Source organism: Crocuta crocuta, unplaced genomic scaffold (genome assembly GCF_008692635.1).
Source record: "Crocuta crocuta isolate KB4526 unplaced genomic scaffold, BGI_CrCroc_1.0 scaffold6, whole genome shotgun sequence".
In the NCBI taxonomy this organism is placed as follows: domain Eukaryota; kingdom Metazoa; phylum Chordata; class Mammalia; order Carnivora; family Hyaenidae; genus Crocuta; species Crocuta crocuta.
In genome coordinates, this window is record NW_027531917.1 from 6,175,321 (window position 1) to 6,191,314 (window position 15,994).

The 15,994-nt window shown below is 34.3% G+C and overlaps 1 long non-coding RNA gene and 1 pseudogene across 1 annotated transcript in view; both read left to right on the top strand.

Moving 5' to 3' along the window:
- The window catches only part of LOC144240586 (uncharacterized), an 82,567-nt gene that overhangs the window by 34,503 nt on the left and 32,070 nt on the right, over positions 1–15,994 (top strand). The window lies entirely within an intron of this gene.
- Positions 8,214–15,994, top strand: part of LOC144240543 (microtubule-associated protein RP/EB family member 1 pseudogene) — a 35,289-nt pseudogene continuing 27,508 nt past the window's right edge.

Consider the following 15,994-nt stretch of genomic DNA (forward strand, 5'->3'; position numbering starts at 1 on the left):
TTACTCTGCTACATGGGAGAAAAGGACTTATCTTGTTTATTGGCCTAGTAGCATTGTTAATGCATCTACATCTGACTTGCTGAATCATTATTATGAAGATTAAGCCATTATATAAATAAGACAAGTAGAGAGGAAATAATATTGAAAATGTGAATTTTCACATTGAGCTCTGCACTGAGCGTGAAGCCTGCTTAAGATTCTCAATCTCTCTCTCTCTCTCTCTCTTTTTCTCTCTCTCTCCCCCCCCACTCCATCTCCTACTCTGCCTCCCCCACTTGTGCTTGCACACTCCTCCTCAGAATAAATAAACATTAAAAAAGTGAATGCTAAATGATTATAAAGATGTACAAAAATGAAAAACAATTCTAATTCATATCAGTGCTATTTACTTCATTTTTATTCTAAAAATATTCTTTAATTAGAAAACATTGATTTTATACTAAGAAACCCATTCTTTGATGAGTGTAAGACTATATAAGTCTTGAACAAACTGTGTAGACTGTTAGAGTTGAAGAGATCATAAACATATCTGCCCTGATCACTATTGTAAAGATAATTGACAGCTGCTTCTTTGGCGGCTACTGATGAAAATGATGATGGGGATTCTAATGATGAGAATGTGGAGGTATTGTTGATGATGCAGAAATTTGAAAGAAACTTTAAGAATACAAATTTTTAAGCTTTCAGGAAGAATCGAGCTTCCATGAAGCATATAGGGAGTATATGAGCAGAAATAGTCTTGGTATATATTCACTACTTCCCGAAATTTATAGTCTCAGAAATCTGAGACTTTAAAACTTTAAACTTTTTAAACTTTAAAAGTCTAAGCAAATTTTATTATTCAATAGCCTTGTTTATATTGGTCTGTAATCAGGTTTCTGTAGGACACTGATAGCAGTGATGGCAGCTTATTCACTGCTCACAACCATCACGTGTAGGACAGAAAATCTTATATTCAAATATCCTATTTTCAGCAATGACTGCCTTTAGTAATGGCTTCCGCAGCATGTTACTGGTAGCTGAGAAGTCTACCAACCTCAAAAGGTGAAGCTAAGTTCCCAGTCCCTATTTTAGAGAAGAAGCTCTCACGGCTGGTCCTTGCACAGGAGTAACCATGGTGATCCTGACAAGACCAGAGTAATGACAATAGCAGCACTTGAGGGAAATTTCTCTAGATAGTCAACGTTGTGGATGCCTCCAACTTTGTGACTATGCCAGAAATGCAGACTGTTACTCTGAGTCACTTGCTTATGGTAGTAGTTATGAACTTCCAAATTTTCAGGAAGTCACTATTCAAAATGTTGGTTCAGGTGATTGAGGGTTTTTTAATACCAAAAACTATAAATCAGGAAATGAAAGTATGAGAATAAGAAATTAAATACCATTAAGTGGTTAAGGAGTCAAAGCCACTTCTCTTTTATTCTAAGGTCTTCATATTCTCCTCATTTCATCCTGTCTTTGAAATGAAAGAATAAGAAGAAAAATGACTTGTTCAACTGATATAGCTTGAATTTTCAGAAAACTTTAATACCCTAGATAGAGTACTAGGAAGGGGCGTGGAAGAAACAGTGAAAGTCATTGGTGCTTAGCAGATGATAATGATGATAAAAGAGCAACAATAAGTATTTCAACCTTTCAAAATGTGTTTATGATGAAATGAAAGCCTAACACCAATGTCACCTAGTCTATTAAAGTCTATTCAAAGTCTGTCCTGAAAGATCTATTTGAAATGGGGCAGAATATAATTGTTTTCAGGAAATGTTCTGTTATACACTGGTTATAGTGCAACCTATATAGGAAATTTAGTTTGTATCAATTATGTTATATTGCAAATCTGGTGTTAAATAATTTTCATTTATTTAATTTTTATAGCAGCTTGTATTTGTTTCTGTTTGCTGGCTTTCCCATGTCACTTTAGGTACCATACCATTGTACACTTTCATGTTTTTAAATGTTATTGCCAAAGCTTACATTTCTGTGACAGAACTATGTTAAGCTATTCTTATGCAATTCTTTTCTCCCCAAATTTTCCTTTCTCTTGCTCTCAAAATTTGTGGCTCTTGTCATATTGCAGCTATTGCTATATCTGGAAATTTCTTGCCTACAAATTACTTATGGCTGATTAAATCCCTTTTATTCTAGTGATGTGGATTTCCTTCACACTGTAATTATTTTACTCTATTATAGAATAGGCTGAATAGATTAGTTGTATTGAGTGAGTATATGATTATTGATAGGCTCTATTTCTTGTATATTCTTTCTATTCATGTCTTGAGAATTCCATTTGACCATTAGGGGAAAAAAACTTGAGAACTTTTACCAACTCAAATTCCAATAAATCTCAGTAACTATTCATCAGTAACACTTTAATTATAGCATTGCACATAAACATCACATCAAAAGTGACAAATGAGATCTCAACTATTTCCTCAGGAGCAGCCATTCTGTCAGTGAGAGCTGGTCTTTGCCATATATGATGTGGGTTCATCCAACTGTACTCAGTCTATATCCAAAGGAGTGTCAACCCGGATTCTATAGTACTTAACCAAATGAATTCAAAGTTAATTAACTAAATACATCATATGTGAAATTCATATCTACTAATAAATATTCCTGTGGTCCAGGAAGGATTGTGCTGGATACTTTTGAGTAATTTGATGTACATTGTTTATTCACATGGTCTGGGGGAATTTTAAGAGTATATCTCAACTATTACATGCAATTTTTTCCTATGTTCTAAGTATTTTATATAAAATTGTTGATCATGTTATAATTATTTGGCAGTTACATTTAAAAAAGAATTTTCAGAACTATTTAGAGAAAAAAACTTGAAAAAAGCAATTCACAATGATTTTGTCACCATCTTCATCTCCCCTACAATAAATATCTATATCACGACCAGAGTAACTCTCTGCTGTCAAAAAGATGATTATAGTAAACCATCTGCAATGATGACCACCAACAATACTTCCTATCCTTTCCATTCTTCCCATGAATAGGTAGCGGATAGTTCTCTTCCTGTGAAACTATGCTGGTCCAGGGGTGTCTGGGTGACGCAGTCGGTTAAGTGTGTGACTTGGCTCAGGTCACGGTTTGTGGCCTCAAGCCCCGCGTCGGGCTTTGTGCTGACAGCCAACTCAGATCCTGGAGCCTGCTTCAGATTCCGTGTCTCCCCCTCTCTCTGAACCTCCCCTGCTCATGTTGTCTCTCTCTCTCTCTCTCTCTCTCAGAAATAGGTAAAAACATTTTTTAAAAATGATATAAAGTTTAAAGAAAAAAGATACTATGCTGATCCTTCGACTTTGTTTTGGCCGGTAAAATTCAGTGGAAGTTATCCTGTGTGATTTTTTAAATTTTCATATTTTATTTTACATTTTTAAAAGAAATTTTTAAAGTTAATTTATTGATTTTCAGAGAGAGAGAGAGACAGAAATTGCACGTGCACATGTGTGGAAGAGGAAGAGAGAATCACAAGCAGGCTCAGTGCAGTCAGTGCAGAGCCCAATGCGGGGCTCAAACCCGCTAACCATGAGATCATGGTTCATGATCAGATCATGACCTGAGCTGAAATCCAGAATTGTACACTCAACAGACTGAGACACCTTCCCTGTGACTTTTATACCCGGGTCTTCAGAGGTCTTATAGCATTCACCCTTTTGGGATCTGGGCACCATATAAAGAAGGTTGGGTTAGACTAATGAATAATGGGAAGCCAAGGGGAGTGACGGAGAGACTAAGAATGTGAAAGAGAATGAACAAGACAGATTCTAGGTATTCTAGCCACTCCAAACTGGGCGGGACTTAAGAATGAAGTCTTTTTTAACATTTTAAAAAATACTTTATTTCTGAGAGAGAGAGCGTGAGCAGGGGACGGTCAGAGAGAGAGGGAGGTACAGAATTTGAAACAATTTCCAGGCTCTGAGCCAGCTGTCAGCACAGAGCCCGATATGAGGCTCCAACCATGGAACCACGAGATCGTGACTTGATCGAATTCAGGCGCTTAAGCGACTGCACCACCCAGGTCTTTTAAATATCACAGCCCCAGGCATTTTTCAAGTGGTTTCATACAAATGACTTCAACAAACAGCATGAAACAGAACTGTGTAGCTGAGTCCAGTTATCCTACAGAATCATTCGTAAAATACATTTTGATTGTTTTAAACTGATACATTTTGAGGTCTATTATCATACAACAAAAGATTAATAGACACTAAATACAATAATTTTCTCTCTCTCTCTCTTTTTTTTTTTTTTTTTTTTTTTTTTTTACTGAGGATGCCAATTTCTGGTGTAATAACCACTGTCAAACTTTTAATCCTTTTCCCCTAAGGGAATGCTTCATTTAGCAACTTCTCCAAATCTTGAAGTACGGTACAGAGTCATTGCTATGTTCCCCTGTTCAGGGTGAAATCCCATGTTTCACCTCTCTCGCCCTGCATAACTTCTTCTTAGTTAATGTTAACTTATTAGTTCTTTTCCTTTATTCATTTTCATGTATTTATGGACACCTACTGAATGCAGGTGTTGTGATTGGTTTTACAGATCAAAAGGATGATTTATTCCTGACCTTCGGATTATTATAGCTTAATGAAAAAGACATACCAACAGAACTGTGTGAGAATAAAGATAAAAAAGATAATAATGATAATAATAACAATAAAACTAGGAAATATAGTTCGTACTAAGTTCCAGACACTTTTATAAGATATTTATATCTATTTCATACATCTTACAAGCTACAGAGATTAAGTAATGTGACCAAGGTCAGTCAAACCAGTATATTATATGACAGGAGAAAGAATCTTCCTGAGAATCAGAGAAGGCTCATATTTGGAAGTGAGATCTGAACTGAACCTTAAACTATTTCATATTAAAGTGGGAAAACACTAGAAAGAAAAATGTTATGTGATTCTGAAAATGCATTCCTCATTCAGGGAACTGAAAATCAGCCAAAAGTTAATTTGAAATAAACAATGGAGGTTTTTGGGTTTGATAATGTATGGGTTTCACATTTCATAATGTGAAAGAATATTTCTAATATTATGTGAAAGAATTACTAGAAAAATGTGAGAAAAATACATTAATTAGGATGACATTAAAATTGTCATTAGGAAGAATCAAGGTAGGACTAAATTAAGGGAGGAGCAATGGAGCTGGAGAGTGGAGGCTGGTTTTAGAGATAATTATGAGGTTACCAATTGGATGGAACCAGAAAGTAAAAGAAATGAGGAATAAATAAATATAGGGCAGGGGAACAAAACAACACATTGAAATATATACAGAGAAACAATGCCTAACAAAAAATTTTGTATTAATGCATAATGAATTCTAAACAATGGAGTTCTAAAAAAAAATAATAATAAAACCCTATATATAAAGAAGAGCCAATGTTTTGTTTTGTTTTGTTTTACCTAAGCTGTTGGCACCAACATGTCTCACAACAGTCAATTTCTTAAATTAACACTCATGGTATGCATAATCAAATGAATGTATAGTGTACCTATGGTTTATTTTGGGGTTTTGGAGGTTATAGTTCGATTGATTGTGAGATTCTTTGAAACAATATATAATAAAAGAAATTTCTCATTTGGACATGAACTGACTTTATAGTGACTATTTGAAATGTAGCTTTGATATTTCCACAGTATTACAATGAACTTAAAAATGACAAAGTTTTTGACTCTAGAATATTATTTGAAAAATAAAATTAATTTCAGAAGGTAGCTAGCTAGCATAGTATCAAAACAAAAACAAAAACAAAAACAAAACAAAACAAAGAGGCATACCCAAGCTCTGACCAAGAGGCCGGAACACCTAGAAAGTTAGTTTCAAATTCTTAAATTCTTCATTCTTAGTTAAAATTAAGATGTAAAAATGCATAATCTGCTTATTTTTATTGACTGTTAGCTCAGTAATTGCTATTGTCTTCTGTCAATGTATACTTTTCAATAGTTCTGGGGTAATGCTTAAGTTTCTTATAATAAATTAGAATTTTGTTTAATCATTAAGCTTTTGTGCGATTCTGTTGTTTTATCTCTTGACCTAGTATCTAGTGATGCAAATTAATTATTTAATAAGATTGAGTATAAGGACTGGATACCAGATGAAAATTAATTTTACAGAATTTCAGCCAACATTTTGTGAAGCTAGGACAGAATAGGTAGTTTTTTTCCCCCGCAGATGAAAACATCTCTCCCAAACACAAATAGCTAAGATGTAAATAAGCATCATGTGTTGCCATCAAGAAGAAAGGGATATATAGTATATTTTAGTGAGCATCTACAATGCATCAGATACTTCACTCACAACCAGAACATAAAGCAAATGACGCTATTCCTTCCAACAAGAAGTGCAGGCAAATGAAGTTTACAGGTTTAATAACAATTTATTTAACTTACTCAAATAGCCAGAGGCAGAACCAAAGTTTTAAGACAAGATTAGAGGCTCAAAACCAATACTCTTCCCAATGCATTTAGGAGTTTCCATACAATATTATGCCTAAACTAATCACTTCCATCAGTAACACTAGACGGGTTCACAGTTGGGCAAGATAAAGGAAGATCCTGCAAAGACAACTGTAAACACATACGAACTTTTTCTAAGAGGGAGAAACTTAATCCACCTTGAGACTGAGAGTGTGATATAAAAGAAAAACATTGTATTACTTGATACAAATAGTTAAAAATAAGACAAAACACGGCAGTCTATGACCTATTGGTCTTTCTGTATCATGAAAAATTAGTAGATCTAACTCAAAAAAGAGTATTTTTTCCCAGTAATGTATACATTACCTATAGACTTTTGGTATTTATTAATAAAATACAACCATATTTAGAAATGGTATATTAATTAATTATTAATTAGTTAAAATAATAAATCTTGACTTAAAATAATTTTTCCACAAGGCATGAATTATCTTAACTTTACTGAGATTCTAATCTAATTGTTAAAAATGTGGAATTCAAATGGAATTTTTTCTGTTAAAATTTATTTTTTATGAAAGTAGTGTCTTTTTGAAGTGTTCAGTTTTCTTTTTTTAAAGTATCCTACAAATACATTCAACAAATACATATTGAGTTTCTTCAGCATGTATGTCCCAGGGTATGAGCTGATCCCTGAGTAAAGAAGAAAGATAGCATGACTATTCTTGAACACATACAGTCCAATAGAAAGAAGAGGCGGTAATAGGTGACAAGGATAAATTGTGTTACTTTTGATTTCTTCCTCAACATGTAAAGAATTTGGGAGTTGTCAAACTCATCCTTATAACATTAGAAAGCTGGACAAACAGAACATCAATTATTTCTCTTAGAATCATCAGAGAACGGAAGTTTTAGGGCAAACCATTCCCTACAACATATTGAGGGACAGACAAATCTAGAGAATCACAGCTGATATCTGGTTACCTGGAACAAAAGCCAGTGGATCCAGAAAATGGCAATTTCGGTCAGTTGCTGGAGGTTCAAGGTGGGTTAGATTGCCGTGAAAGTTGGAAATCCTGGGGACCATATCTTAAGGGGAGTCCTAATCTTTTATGAATTTTACTTTCAGGAACTCACTAGATTTGCAGTGAAGATCCAAAAATATACCTTCATAGCATGCCTTTATGGCAAAGGTATGGGAAGAGTAAATATTAATGAATTAAGCCCAGAATATTCTCTTTGACAAAGACCTGTTCTTTCAGGGTAAGACTTTACCAGACCCTTATTCCAGTTGGTGAAGGGCATTCCTCACACTCTAGTATGTCTAGTTTTTCTATTATATCAGAGGAATGAGGATGGGAGCTATATATAGTAGAAACACTTCTGAAAGTTATAGCCAAGGCACAGGCCTCCTAAAAGACTTAATTTAATCATAAGACTATATTGACCACATTCCATCTCATTCCCCTTCCCACAATGCCAACAGGACTTCAGAATAATAACAGTGGATAATAGATGGACAAATTGCAAGACACAGACCATCACTGAGGAGTTGTGCTTGATACAATTGATAAATTTTTTGTTTGTTTGTTTTCAACAAAATTTTACAAGGCATTCCAAAAAGCAAAAATAAACATAGTCTGAAAAGACAATGTAAGCAGCAGGACCAGACTCATATCTAATGAGTGTTAGAATTATTAAACAGGAATTATAAGATAACTATAATGAAATGGTATGGCTTCTAAAGGAAAAGTAGACACTGTGTGAGAACAGAAGATGATGTAAGCAGAGATGGCAAGTCTAAGAAAGTATCAAAAGGAGATGCTAGAAGTTAAAAACACTGTGAAAGAAATGAAGAATGCTTTTGATGGGCTCATCAGTAAATCAGATGAAGTTAAGGAAAGGATCAGTGAGCTTGAAGATAGGCTCATAGAAACTTCTTACACTGGAAAAAACTTAAAAATAGAATAGAACATCCAAGAACTCTGGGGCTATTCCAAAACGTAGAATACATGTAACTGAAATAACATAGGAGAAGAAAGAGGCAATGGAACAGAGGAGATATTTAATAATGGCCAAGAACTTTCCAAAATAAATGACAGACACTAACTGCAGATCCAGGAAGCTCATAAAACGCCAAACATGATGAATACCAATGACCACCACCACCAAATCACAAGCAAACTCAAAACAAACAAAAAATGTACACCTATGTATACCATATCCAAACTTCTGAAAACCAAAGACCAAGAGAAAGTTTGAAGGATATTGTAGGTGGGAGTGGAGAAAACAACATGCCAACAGATATAAATTACAGTAGACTTCTTGTCAGAAACCATGCAAACAGGAAGAGACTGGAGTGAAATATGTACTGTTGAAAGGAAAAATAACATCACCAATCTAAAATTCTGTTCAAAGAAATGACCCTTCAAAAGTGAGGGAGAAATAGACTTCCTCAGACAGATATAACCTCAAGGAGGTCAGCACCAGCCGACCAGCCCTTCAAGAAATGTTCTAAGAAATTTTTGAATAGAAAGAAATTTGGATCTGGAAGTGTTTGAGAAGGAAGAATGAAGTTAAAATAAAATCTTTCATTTTTCTTATTCCTAGATAATAGTTTATTTAAAATAATAATTGGAACAAGGTATTTAGTTATGATAACATATATAAAAGCGAATTGAATGATTATTATGTTATAATGGCTGAGAGGGAGCATTTTGGAATACTCTGTTTTAAAGTGTCTGCACTACATGTGAGGTGGTGTAATGCTATTAAAGAAAACATATCATTTATATATATATTGGAATCTTAAAGGCTACAATTAAACACATTTAAAATAATAATATGCTGAGAGATACAATGCAATCTATAAAATGCTTTGGTAAATCAGTAAAGGCAGAAAAAGAGAAAAAAAATAAATGCAGAGAATAGGAAATACAAACAGTAGATATTACTCCAACTATATCAATCATTCCTTTGAATGTGAACAGTTTGAATACACCAATTAAAACACATATTTTCAGACTGGTTTTAAAAGGACAATACTGGGGCTCCTGGGTGGCTTAGTCGGTTAAGCGTCCGACTTTCGCTTGGGTCGATGTCGCGGTTTGTGGGTTCGAGCCCCGCGTCGGGCTCTGTGCTGACTGCCAGCTCAGAGTCTGGAGGCTGTTTCAGAGTCTGTGATTCCCTCTCTCTCTGACCCTCCCCTGCTCATGCTGTCTCTTTCTCTCTCTTTCTCTCTCTCTCTCCTAGAAATAAATAAAAACATTTTAAAAATTTTCAAAAAAATTAAATAAAAGGACAATACTGGGGTGCCTGTGTAGCTCAGTCAATTAAGCGTTCGACTTCGGATCAGGTAATGATCTCACTGTTTGTGGGTTCGAGCCCCACATCAGGCTCGCTGCTATCAGCCTGTCAGCTCAGAGCCTGGAGCTGCTTCAGATTCTGTGTCTCCTCTTCTTTTCTCCCCCTTTGCTCATTCTGTCTCTCTCTGTCTCTCAAAAATAAGGAAATGTTAAACAAAAATTTTAAAAAAACAATACTTAATAGGGTGTCTGGGTGGCCCAGTTGATTAAGTGTCCTACTCCTGATTTTGGTTCAGGTCATGATCTCATGGTTCGTGGGTTCAAGCCCGATGTCTGACTCTGCACAGTGCCGGGCTTGCTTGGAATTCTCTCTCTCCCTCTCTCTCTGCCCCTCTCCTGCTCATGTTCTCTCTCATCTCTCTCTCTCTCTCTCTCTGTCTCAAAAATAAATAAACATTAAAAAACAAACAATGCTGGACTATGTTGTCTATAAGAAATCTCACCTTATATACAAATATTCATATAGATTGAAAGAAGAGAGAAAGATATACCATGCTAACAGTAGTCAAAAGAACACAGGACTCACTGTATTGATTTCAGACAAAGCAAAATTATTAGGTATTAGGCAGGGTATTATGTAACAATAAAGAGATTATTTCTCCAAGGACACAGATAATCCTAAATTTGTACCCATCTAACAGAATATTAAAATATGTGAAGAAAAAACTGATAGAACACAAAGAGATATAGATAAATCTATTATTGTAGTTGGATACTTCAATACCTCTTTTCCTATAATTATTAGATCAAGCTGGCAGAAAGTCAGTAAGGATATAGTTTAACTGAACAGAACTATTGGTGAATTTGATCCAATTGACATTTATGAATATTTCATCAAATACATTCTTCTTACATCACAAAATAATTCACCAGAATAGACCACATTCTGGGCCATAAAACTTGCCTGATAACATTTAAAAATATAGAAATCATATAAAATATATTGTCAGACAATAGTGGAATTCAATGAGAAATCAATAATATAGAAATAATTATTAAATTATCAAACATTTGGAAATTAGATAAGCATGTTTCAAAATATCATGTGGGTCAGGTTGCCTGGATGCCTCAACAGGCTAAGTGTTCAACTCTTAATCTCAGGTCAGGTCTTGATCTCAGGGTTCTAAGTTCAAGCCCTGCATTGGGCTCCGTGCTGGGTGTGGAGCCTACCTAAAAAAAAAAAAAAAAAAATTAACATGTGGGTCAAAGAAGATCATTTTATGATCAAGAAGGGAATACATGATTAACTTATATTTTACATATAAGTTAATATAAACATATTTTACATATATAGATATATATGCACAGCAGAAGCTCTTAACCTAGTCAAATATAAAGTAAGATCTTAAAAAAAATTCATAGAAGTTAAGAAAGCTGCACGGAAATTTGGGGTCATTATAGTCAGAGAGCATTGTATGTGTGAAAGTACAAATGTGTGCAATAGATAGTTTGAAGACCAGAGAGGAATTAGGCACATTTAGAACACAGTGCTTGAGAGATAGAAAATAATGTTTTTAATGGCAGACATTTGGAAGATGGTGTAGAATTTTGCATTTTACCAATCAGTTTTGATTTTATAATAAGGCCTTTGAAAGTGTTAAACAGGATAGAGATCATATTAATGCTTTTAAGATTATTCTTCTTACAGTGTGTACAGTGGATCCAAAAGAACCAAGGAAAAACTGTTATGGGATTATTGTAGTGGTCCATAATTATCTGAAATAGGGCAGTGCCAGTGGACAGATTTTAAAGTTGTTGAAGAAATAGAATTGGTCAGGCTGGTAATTGATTAGAATCTTGAGTTAATTTAAGGGAGAGTTCTGAGATGACTCTTAGGTTTCTGGCATTACCAATTGGAGATATAAAAATATAGGAAACATTGGAAGGAATTCAGATGTTGGAGATGGAGCCATGGACTAAATTAATTAATTTAATTTTGGTCGAGTTGAAAAGTGATATTTTGGAGTCACTTCAGTGGTAAGAACCAATACAAAGATTGTATATGCAGCTGGAGCTCATATTGGGTCTGAAAAGTTTTTTTAGTTTTGTTGTTGTTGTTGTTATTTGTTTCAAGGTTTATTTAAATTCTAGTTAGTTAACATATAGTGCAATAATCACGTCAGGAGTAGAATTTAGTGATTCATCATTTACATATAACACCCAGTGCTTTACACAGCAAGCATCTTCCTTAATAACTATTACCCTTTGAGCCCATCCCCCACTCTCCTCCCCTCCATCAACCCTCAGTTTTTTCTCTCTACAGTTAAGATTCTCTTATGGTTTGTCTCCCTCTTTTTTTCTCCCCACCCTTTCCCCTTTGTTCATCTGCTTTGTTTCTTAAATTCCATATATGTGTGAAATCACGTGGTATTTGTCTTTCTTTTAGCGTAGTACACTCTAGCTCCATCCACATTGTAGCAAATGTCAAGATTTTATTCTTTTTGATAGCTGAGTAATATTCCATAATATAGATAGATAGATGATGGATAGATAGATAGATAGATAGATAGATAGATAGATAGATACCACATCTTTATCCATTCATCAGTTGTTGGATATTTGGGATCTTTCCATAATTTGGCTATCATTGATGATNGGATAGATAGATAGATAGATAGATAGATAGATAGATAGATACCACATCTTTATCCATTCATCAGTTGTTGGATATTTGGGATCTTTCCATAATTTGGCTATCATTGATGATGCTGCTATAAATATTGGGGTACATTATTATTGTATCCTTTGGGTAAATACCTAGTAATGCAATTGCCAGGTCATAGGATAGTTTTATATTTAACTTTTTGAGGAAACTCCATACAATTTCCCAGAGTGGCAGCACCAGTTTGCATCCCACCAATAGTGTAAGAGGGTTTCCCTTTCTTAGCATCTTCGCCAACATCTGTTGTTTCCCGTATTGTTAATTTTAGATATTCTGACAGGTGTGAGGTGATACCTCATTGTAGTTTTGATTTGTATTTCCCTGATGATTTTCTGCCCATTTCTTTACTGGATTTTATTTTAGGTATTGAGTTTTATAGATTTTGAATACTTACCCTCAAAACCATCAAACTCCTATGGCAGAACACAGGTAGCAACCTCTTTGACATTGGCAGCTTCTTATTAGACCATGTCTCTGGAGGCAAGGGAAACAAAAGAAAAAATGAACTATGGAGACTTCATCAAGACAAAAAGCCTATGTACAGTGAAGGAAATAATCAACAAAACTAAAAGGCAACCTATGGAATGGGAGAAGATATTTGCAAATGACGTATCTGAAAGAGACATAGTCTTGTTTGATATTAGCATACTTAAGAGAAACCAGGAGAGTAAATGGATTATGAGAAAAGTGAATTTTGATTTGTATTTCCCTGATGATGACTGATGTTGAACATCTCTTCATGTATTTGTTAGCCACTTGCATATCTTCTTTGGAAAAATGTCTATTCACACCTTCTGCCTATTTCTTTTTTCAAGGAAAAAAATCTCACTTAGTAAAGCATAAACTGAGAGGAATGGCAAACAGACTAGAGAATCAGCAGCCAAGGAGGAACAGGATAATATGATGGAGCCTATTAAAGCCAAAAAAAAGAATGCATTTGGAGGATTGAATTGTCAACAGTGTTGGTTACTACTGAATGATTGTATAACATAACCAAAAAATATTTTGTGCATATTTAGTATAGCTAATTGGAGACTCTATCTATCTATCATCTATCTATCTATCTATCTATCTATCTATCTATCTATCTATCTATCATCTATCTATCTATCTGTCTGTCTATGTTGGTAACAAAATGATGGAAGGCAAATTGTGGTAGGTTGAACAATGATGTTGAGGTATGAAGAAAAATAATAAAGAATATAAACAAAATAGTAAAGAAGAAATTGGAGAGTAAAGAAGCACTGAGAAGAAATATGGGTTAAATGGAATTTTGTTTTCCTTTTTTTTTTCATTAAATGTGAGAGAAACTTGTAAAAGGCGAAAGATTTATACGATCTGAAGAGAAACCAGAGTATGAGAGAGAAACTTGTAGATATTTGAGCTGATGGAGAGTAATCAACAGATATATGAAAAGTAAAGATTAACTAAAGTACATAGAACTTTAGGTAGCAGGAGAGAGGGGCTCCTAAGTATATATTGTTGGATTGGTTGCAGACAGGCCAAAGAACTTTCCAATATCAATTTGTAAATATCATATAATTACATGGAAACTTATTTACATGGAAAAGTCTGACCTAAGTCATAGGACTATTAGCCATAGGTCCTAATTGTTAAAACAATTCACAAAGGCTGGGAAATATGTTTTTCTTCATTCTCAGTCATTACCTCGGAGAAGCTGGCTTTCTCTTTTAATGACAATATTAAGAAATATTGGTCTTAAAATAAATACACATCTGAGCTATAGATATGTACATCAATTCCATAACTTGTGATAGGGCTCTAATAATACAGAAGACATCTTGTGGAGAGATTTTTATCACTGAGATATTTATTTACTAGACTTTCTGAAGATATATTTATTTATACAGAAACACTTTATTCAGGTACCATATTTCTTGCTTCTAAATATATTTTCAAGATGATATGATAAAATACACACATTTTTCATTTTCTCATGTAATACAAATATATTCACAATAGATATATTATTAATAAATAGTGACTATTATTAATTCATCCAATAAATAATTTGAGCATTACTATTTTTCAGGTTTAAATGATACAGAAGTGACCCAAAAGTTAAAAAAATGGATTCCATATAAATGAAAAAGGCAATAACTGAAATCATACTTATTGTCTGATATAATAATAATTTGTAAATTATATGAAAAAAATTTAAACTGTGTAAAGGAGAAGAATAAGCCTGGGTGAGATACTTTTAAATAGGTGATTAGCTCTGTCTCACTGAAAAGGTGACGTTTAGAGCTTGAAGTAGGTGAGTGAGCAAGTCAGGCTTATGTCTAAGAAAAGAGAATTCTAGGCCTATGACACAGGAAATGCAAAAGCCTCTCTATAAGTGGAAATATAATTGACTTGTTCAAATAGCATAAGGGAGGCCAGTATGACAAAAGAGTTGTGAGCAAGATGGTGAGTTGAAAGCAACAAAATCAGAGAAACAGCAAGAGCCAGATGCTGAAGTGTTCTAGAGATCACGGCTTTTCCCATGAATAAAAATGGAGCAACTCTTTGCGAGTTTTAAGCACATGAGCATTTGGTCCAAATTCCACTTTGAAAGGGATACTTTGGAAGCTTGTTGAGAATACATTATAAGGTGGAGAGGGGTTTGGAAAGAGAAAGAACAATTAAGTTATTGCTATAATCCAGTCAATGGATGGTGGTAGTTTAATGAAGATAATAACAATTGAGCAATTGAATTTTGGATATATTTTCGAGGTTGAGCCAATATGATAGCCTGATGGATGGGATGCAGAATATAGGAGCAAGAAAGAAGTCACAGATGATTCAAAGACATTTGTCTTGAGTAACCGTAAGATGAAGTTGTTAATAAGTGAGAATGGCAAGATGGTGGATGGAGCAGTTTTATGGAGGAATAAAATAGCTCAAATTTAAACATGTTAAGTTAGAGATATCTGTTAGACATCCAAGTGGATTGGTAGAGTAGGCAGTTGTATATATGAGTCCAGAGAATGAGGGGAGGTATGCTATCAGATTATAAATACATTTAAATTCATGAGATCTGTAATATGGGGAGAATGAAAGAGAAACGTTCCAGGGTCTGAGTGCTTTAAGAGAGGTTAGAGAGAAGAGGAGGACTTAACAAAGGAGAATTCCAGTTAGAAAGCTTTGTGAGAGAAGTCAAGTGAAGAAGGTATTTCAAGGAGGAAAGAGTGACATATTTTCTCCAATGCTGTTGGATTTCAAATAAGATAATGATGAGAACTGGCCATTGGATTTAGCAATGAGGGTGTCATCAGTGACATTGATAAGAGCAATTGCAGTGGAGCTGTAAGAGTGAACTCTTGATGGAAAGGATTTGAAAATGGAAAAATTAAAATTGGAGAGGAGTTTAAACCAGTGCTTCTCACACTTTAATGTACATACAAATCACCGGGGAATCTTGCTGAACTGTAGATTCTGATTTAGTTGATGTAGGGTGGAGTTCCACAGTTCTAACAATTTTGCAGATAATGTTGATGATACTGAGACCTTATATTTTCCAATTGCTTCGATGTTTTCAGTCA